Here is an 8488-nt window from a genome sequence, read left to right on the forward strand (position 1 = left end):
CACCTTGAATATATCATGCCAGTATTTTTTGGCCTGCCAGGTCTCTGTAGATAGGTCTTCTGCTGGTCTAATGTTTCTACCCTTGTGGGTTACAGACCTCTTGTCCTGAGCTATTTTCAGGATTTTCTCTTTGTCTGTGAGATTTACAAGTTTTACTATTATATGTCAACATGTTGACCAATTTTATTGATTTTGAGGAGAGTTCTCTGTGCCTCCTGGACTTGAATGCATGTTTCCTTCCCAGATTAGGGAAGTTCTCTGCTATAATTTGCTTCAATATACCTTCTTCCCCCTCTCTCTTTCCTATTCTTCTGGGAGACCATTAATTCAAATATTGTTTCACTTTATGTTATCACTTATCTCTCAAATTCTACCCTCATGATCCAGTAGTTGTTTATCTCTCTTTTTCTCAGCTTCTTTATTCTCCATCATTTGTCTTCTATATCACTAATTCGCTCTTCGGCTTCATTTACCCTAGCAGTTAGAGCTTCCATTTTTTATTGCATCTCATTAATGGTCTTTTTTATTTGACTTGATTATTAGATTTTAGCTCTTTTACTTCTCCAGAAAGGGATTCTCTAGTGTCTTTTATGTTTTTTTCAAGCCCCCGTAGTATCTTCATAATCATTATTCTGAAATTCTAGTTATGACATCTTAGTTATATCCATACTGATTAGGTCCCTGGCAGTCAGTACTGCCTCTTGTTCTCTTTTTTGAGGTGAGTTTTTCCTGTCTTGTCATTCAAAGATGAACAGATGAACAAGAGAACAAAATGCCAAAGTGGCAACAACAACTCCCAAGAAATATATATTAAATAAATCAGAAGAGTCCCAAAACTGAAAAAATAAAATAAAATAAAATAAAGAACATAATCAGACAGGTGAACAGAACAGAGATCTTGCGTGTATTTTGGTCTATTTGTTGGAAAACTAGATCCCAAAATTATAAAGAAAGAAAAACTTATATATATACACAAAAATAAAATTAAATGCATTGAAAGGATAGAATGTAACTGTGAAGATGAAAATTAAAAAGGAGGGTAACAAGAAGGAGTTGAAGGAGGAGGAGGAGGAGGAGGAGGAGAGAGAGAGAGAGAGAATATGACCAGATAGGTGAAGAGAACACAGCAACATACTAGATTTTGGGTGTATTTTGGTCTGTTTGTTAGAAGATACTGCATCTTTAAAAAAACTATATATATATACACACACACACACACACACACATATAATTAAGTACAATGAAAGGATAGAATGTAAATGTAAAAATGACAATTAAAATAGATTTCTAAAAAGAGTTGATAAAAAAAAGAAATTGGCTGAAAAAAGAAAGAAAAAAGTTAAAATTGAAAAACTAAAAAATCATGGGGGAAAAAAACCATGAATTCTATACATTATTTTCCCCAGCACTAGAGTTTTACAGTTCTGTGTAATCGGTAAACTTGATCTTAACTGGATGTTCTTGCAGATCTTCTGGGGGAGGAGTCTGTTGCACTGATTCTCAGGTGTCTTTGCCCCAGGTGGAACTGCACTGTTCTCACCAGGGGGCCAGAATAAGTAAGTCTTTCGATTTCTTTATTTGGCTTTTTGTTCCCTGAAGGCTTTCTGAGCTGCTTTAGAGGATGAGAATAAAAATGGCATCCTCCCAATCTCCAGCCCCAGAGCTGGAAACTCGCACCCCACCCCACCCCCACTTCTTAGTGCTGCGCCCTTAGGGAAGAAGCTGTCCATCACTCCTATCTTCCTGGTCTCCAGTCACACTCTGCTCACCCAGCCTGTGACCGAGCATTTCTATCTCAGGCATACGACCCCATTTGGAGTCTCCAACCCTGCAAACTCTTCCTCCTGGGGGAGGGAAAGTGGTGTGGAGGCAGTTCTGCTGCTTGCTGGATCCCTGCTCAGAGAGCACTTGCCCAACTCTGCCACGGTTCATGGTTTATGGCAACACCAATCTGGGAGCCCTTTCCTGGGCTTGCTGATTGCAACGGGCTTCCCTGCTCTGATGCCTGGGGACTCTGCCACACTCAGGCAACCCTGTTCTTTCTGTGATCCAGGGGATCCTGATACCACACTGTCCCACCTAGGATTCTGTCCCCCTTAGCTGCCTGAGCACCTTTCAGGCAGGGAAATCCTTCATCTGGAACAGACTTCTAAAAGTTCCAATTTGGGGGTGCCTGGCTGGTTTAGTCAGTTAAGCATCCACCTTTGCCTCGGGTCCTGATCCCAGAGTCCTGGGATTAAGTCCTGCATCAGGTTCCCTGCTCTGCAGGGAGTCTGCTTCTGCTTCTCCCACTGCTTCTGCCTCCCTCTCTCTCTCTCTCTCATGAATAAATAGAATCTTAAAAAAAAAAAAATAGGAGTTCCAATTTTGCGCTCCACTTTCCAGTAGCCGGCTTATGGAGGGTCCACCCCCCTTGATTTATCTTCCCATATATCCCCTTGGATTCACTTCTCCACACATCCTACCTTGCAGAAAGTGGTCATTTTTCTATTTATGGAGTTGCAGCAATTCTTTTTTAGATCTCCAGTTGAGTTTGCAGGTGTTCAGAATGATTTGAGAGTTATCTAGTTGAATTCCTGGGACCAGAAGAAACTAAGGTCTCCTACTCTTTCAACATCTTGGATTTGCTGATAGTTTGTTTCTTTTTATTGCTATGTAGAATTCCTTGCTATGTAGAATTCCACGCTACATTGCTTCACCATTTGCTCATTAAAGGACATATGGGTTGTTTCTAGTTTTTGGCTATTGCAAGTAAGACTGCTATGAACATTCCCCTATAGGTTTCTTTGTGAAAGGATAAAAGGGTAAAAGTTTAAGCATACAATTGCTGGGTTGTGGGGCACCTGGGTGGCTCAGTGGGTTAAACCTCTGCCTTTGGCTTGGGTCATGGTCTCAGTGTCCTGAGATTGAGCCCTGCATCGGGCTCCCTGCTCGGCAGGGAGCTTGCTTTGCCCTCTCTTTCTGCCTGCCTCTCTGTCTACTTGTGATCTCTCTCTCTCTCTCTGTCAAATAAATAAATAAAATCTTTAAACAACAACAAAAAAAACAATTACTGGGTGTGGGTAAGTGATGCTTAGTTTCATAAGGAATTGACAGACATATTTTCTAGACTGAGTATTTCACTTTATATTCTGATCTGCAATGTCTGAAAGATCCAGTTTCTGTATTTCTACCAGCATTTGATGTTATCACTTTTTTTTTTTTAGTCACTGAATAGTCTAATGGGTGTGTAGCTGTACTTAATTGTGATTTTAATTTGTGTTCCCATTATGACTAATGATGTTGAATATCTTTTCCTGTGTATCTAATGGATATTCTAAGAATGATCTCTTAGGATCTTCCCAAACTTAAAGCAGTGTTACTTCTGAGGAAGCTGAGAGGGAACTGGGATTAATGATGAGTATAAAGAGGGACTTCAAGGGCATCTATAATGCACCATATGTTAAAAGAAGAATGAATTCATGTGGTATTTATAAGATTAACTATTAGCTAAAACAAAACAAAACAAAACAAAACAAAAGCACAGAATGAAAAATAGCAGCAGTATTTTATCATGGAAAGAACTCAGACTTCAAATCAGACAAACTTGGCTTTGAATTCTGGTGTCCTTACCAGGTGTGAGGCTTTAGTAGCTATTAACCTCTCTCAGTCTCACTTCTCTTACCTGTAAAATAGTGGTACTAGTACTTATCTCATAAGATTGTTGTGAGAATTTGATTAAGTTAGATAATATATTAAGAGGGCTTAGATAGTGTGTGACAGAAACAAGTTGCCCAGTAAATAGCCAGCCACTGTTCCTACAAAGATGGAGACTTTATTATTTTCTTTAGAGCTTAATTTATTTAGATTCCTCTTAACCTTCCATAAATGGACTAGTGTTCGTTTTCAGAAATAGTGTTATGCTATAACATGCTTAGTGATCTCATGCCATGCTTCCTAAATGAGTAATAGATTGTACCTATAAGTTGTACAAAGTTTATACTAGCAAATCCCTAGTAAACTCTTTTTCTTGAGGTCCTCAAAATTTACAAAACCATCTATAATGCTTAACAGAGCCTTTTTCTACATTTTTTTGATTGTCAGACAAAATCAACAACGGAAAGTCTATAATCTTAACCAGAGTATAGAGTAATTGTTCATCCTTAAGAACGCCCAAACAGGTTTGAACAGGTCAGTTTCTTGAGCAACTTCACATTCCAAGATAAAAATCTAATCTAGATATTCAAAAGGAAACTCAAATTCTCTGTACTAGGTGGTAAGTGAAGGTGCCATGTTACCAAAATTATATGATAGGTCTACAATACGAGTTGGTCTACTTCAGCCTAGTTAGGCTTCTTTGCCACTGTGGCTGACCCAGTCTGTCACTGACAACAACATTTTTTCGGGCACCAGCACACTGCATTTATAATTTACAGGGAATTCAATTCAAGTGTAATGTGTCAATTATTACATTTATCTGAACAAATATGAAGAAGTGATCACACGTCTAGAAATGTTAATACAGGTCATAGGGGTGAACATGGAGAACCTTATTCTGCTAATTGAGGAGAAAAAGGCAGCAAGGGAAGGAGAATGAGGAAGGAACAAGTATATGAGGAACAAGTATACAAGGAACATATAATACTCACCTTACTTAGAATATCACCAGTGAGGGATGCCTGTGTGGCTCAGTTGGTTAAGTGTCTGCCTTCCGCTCAAGTCATGATCCCAGTGTCCTGGGATCGAGCCTCGTTCGCATCGGGCTCCCTGCTGAGCAGGGAGCCTGCTTCTCCCTCTCCTGCTTGTGTTCCCTCTCTCGCTGTCTCTCTCTGTCAAATAAATAAATAACATCTTAAAAAAAAAAAAGAATATCACCAATGGAAAAATATAAGGGAACATAAATGTCAATGTTATAACTGTGTGTTGTAAAATGATACTACTTTTTATAAATTGAAAGAGTAATGCATTTATTTTGGGTAAGAAACAAACAGAAATGTATAAAGAAGAGTTTAGAAAGTCTGACCAGGATCACAACTCTAGGTGTTTTTAAAGTGGAGACTAGAATGCAGGCCTTCTAATTCATGGGTCAGTATGGTTCCTACTAGCTTATATATCCCATGATATAACTACATTCATTATTCCACCACTTAAATCTGTGTACCCCAGGCCACTCATCTTTACACTAAGAAGGGGTGGTAACAAATTGGAAGATAGTCACAGGTATCTGAAGACTATTTTTAATATCGTGCAAGAGAACAGTGACACTGTTATTTCAAAACAACGATACTGATGATTTCAGGGTGTGCCATAACAGTTACCAGGACACCCAGCCGACCTGTGCATGCTGAACACAGAGAATATGTACTATGCCTGACAACTGTTCAGAGCGGCAGCCAAAGGTGAGCAGCAAAGTGCATTCAGTGGGATTTCCTGCTGGAAAGGTTGGAAACCACCAAACTCTGTCGCTATGCTGCATTAGCTGTGGAGGAAAGAGAGTTAACTCCCTGCTCAGTCCTCTTGCTGTCTACACTTTATTTGAAAGCCAGGTCCGCTGATGAATCGGAGTTTGAAGAGGTTTGACGGCTTCATCTGGGAGTTGTAGGTGAAGATTTCAGCTAGACTCATGAAGACCATAACACAGATAAGAAGTAAACCTGAGAAGCAGAAGAAACAGATCTTAAGCCTCCAGGCCAATGGAAGAGGCAGGGCTCAGGCTTAGTCTTAACTAGGTTCTATTTTCATGCCTATAAACTCACATATTTTTATTTTAGACTTGTTTGTTAAGCTTCAAGGCCTGAAACAGCTTGTGACAAAAGCTCCGTGCTGTTCCTCACACTGCTGTCGGGGGATTTGGCCATGGAACATATCCCTTTTTAATCCTTCGTTAGAGATTTAAATTGATCAATGCCCCCGCAAGCTTCATGTTTCTTTTCGGTAGCAAGTTATTCCATCAGATTTTAATCGCAATGTCAAAGTAACTGAATATCTTATTTAGGTTAAACATACATAAATTCTGAATTTAATCAAATTTTATGCATTCCATCTAGATAATTCAAATGACTCTTAAATTAAAACTTCTGCTGTTCTGATCATTTACTATTCTTTTGGTGATGACAGATCCCTTGGAGGTCAGGAGCTTACACGTTGATGGTTGGTGGTGTTGTCAGGCATGATTTTCCCCCTAAATCATGTGGAAAGTGAAACTCAAGCCTACTTAGTTTAAAAAAAAAAAACTGTTTAGGGGCACTAAAACCCTTATTAAAAAGTCATCTGTTTATAGTCAAATTCTGAGTGCAATGACAGCCTCAGGAAACAAGAATGAATGAATCTTACAACATTATGTTGAGCAAATGAGACAAAAAATATATATATATAGTAATGATTCCATTTATATAAAATAAAAAATGGGCAACATTAGTCTTTGTTGTTAGAAACTGGATAATGTTTTCCTTTCGGATGGAGAGGTGGGACAGTGATTAGAGAAGGTGTGGGCATCTTCTGGGGTACATGGAATATCGTACTTCTTGACCTCAGTGTGATTGTGTAGCTGTGTTCACTTAGTAAAAACGTCTTGAGTGTAAAAGTGCCATTTGTGTACTTTTTAAAGAAATATTTTATTTATTTATTTGACAGAGAACGATCACAAGTAGGCAGACAGGCAGGCAGAGAGCAAGGGGGAAGCAGGCTCCTCGCTGAGCAGAGAGCCCGATGTTGGGCTCGATCCCAGGACCCTGAGATCATGACTTGAGCCGAAGGCAGAGGCTTAACCCACTGAGCCACCCAGGCACCCCATGTGTACTTTTTTGCATGTATATTTTACCTTAATAAAATTTATTTTAAATTATATCTATCTTGTAAACATTAATTTTTAATTACATGGGAAGTATGTGAAAACGTCCTCCCTGTTTAAAAAAAAACAGGAATATTTTAGTTGAGGTAAGTCCTTTTGGATTCTTTTCAAATTTTGTACTCTCCCAAGAGGATATCAGTTTATCCTCTTAACATATATTTACATACCTAAGTAAGGGCATAGAAAATATATATCATTATGTGTGTATTTTAAAACCTGTGTTCTTTTTAAAACTAACTGGGTTAATAGACTTTGCATTGTTTCTTTCAGTAATGGAGGGTATCCACATTATCTTTCACTAAAAAACCTCTAATAATCTTCACTGAAATTAAATATCATTTTGTAATATACCCCATAGACACAGTTTTATCATACACATTATAGTGGATATATGTTTAGTTTTATATACGTTACTTATGCAATATACCTCTTATAATAGTATAGACATTTTATATAACTTATAATAAAATTTATACAATAAAAGAGTCCTTGTGTACCTGTCAGCTAGCAAACCTCAAGGATATAAAATTAAACTTGGAAATAGAAGTCTGTAAGAATCAACAGTAAGTAGTGGAGTTGAGGTAGCAACATATACAATCAAGTTCTAAAAGTTTGCAAAAGTGCTGCTAATGAGATTGTGGTAGAGTGTTGTCCCTATTATACGTAGAAGCCTAAGGAAGCTCCCAACCCAAGGGCTAAAATTTAATTTTAGATACACTATGATCTTGCAATTTATGTTGCCTAGGGTAGGGATGTCTTGATAAAAAGAAAGCCAAAAAGCAAAAAATCAGCCATTTTATTTAGTACTGGGTATTCCACCAACACTCTACATACAGACGTAGACGCACACACACACATACACACGGGTTACAAAAGTCAAATGGTTTTCAGGGAGTTCCAGCAGAGGCTGCCCAGCCCGGGTCTCGGGGGAAACTGACTGACTATTCCCCTGCAGGAGCGCTGTAGAAGACAATGTCTGAAAGCTTCTGCTGGCCACCTTGATAATCTAGTTTTTGAAATGGAGTTTTTGCCACCTGGAAAAGCAGAATCCAACAATGATCATCGTCATCTGAACTGGCTCATTGCTCACACTGCTCTCAACCCCATAGATGAGAGCACACGGCTGCCCAACAATGCAGACTGGAACACCGCGGACAAATTCAAGGACTGGTTTGTTTCAGCATTTTTTCCTGCAGGTCACGGGCGATTTATTCTGCTTCCTGACAAGGCAAGAAGATGGGATAAAGAACTTCTTTATTGATGACTGTGATTTATACATAAAGTTTGCAATGAATCCACGTTATGAACCCAATTCTCCTGTTTGATCAAGCGCATTTGACAGAAAAGTTCAGTATCTTGGGAAGGAACACCTTTTAAGTTGAGTGCAGAAAATTTTGGAAAATAACAATGTTGCTACAATGGGGTATTGTCAGGAATGTGTACACTGTAAGTAACTTGATTAAATAGGGAAAAGTTTGGGGAAGAAGTCCAGGGACCCCTGGGGGGGTTCAGTTGGTTAAGTGACTGACTTTTGGTTTTGGCCCAGGTCGTGATCTCAGGGTCAACAGATCGAGCCCCTTGATGGACTCTGTGCTCAGAGGAGAGTCTGCTTGAGATTCTTTCCCTCTTTCTCTGCCCCTCCCCTGGCTCACGTGCATG

General features: G+C 39.0%; 1 pseudogene across 1 annotated transcript; it reads left to right on the top strand.

Annotated features, from left to right (window-relative positions):
* The first annotated feature begins 7772 nt into the window (after positions 1 to 7772).
* LOC308348856 (trafficking protein particle complex subunit 2-like) lies at positions 7773 to 8211 on the top strand (annotated as a pseudogene). The gene has a single exon. The product of its transcript is annotated as a trafficking protein particle complex subunit 2-like (transcript).
* The last annotated feature ends 277 nt before the right edge of the window (positions 8212 to 8488 follow it).

Source organism: Martes martes (genome assembly GCF_963455335.1).
Source record: "Martes martes genome assembly, chromosome: 9".
Taxonomy (NCBI): domain Eukaryota; kingdom Metazoa; phylum Chordata; class Mammalia; order Carnivora; family Mustelidae; genus Martes; species Martes martes.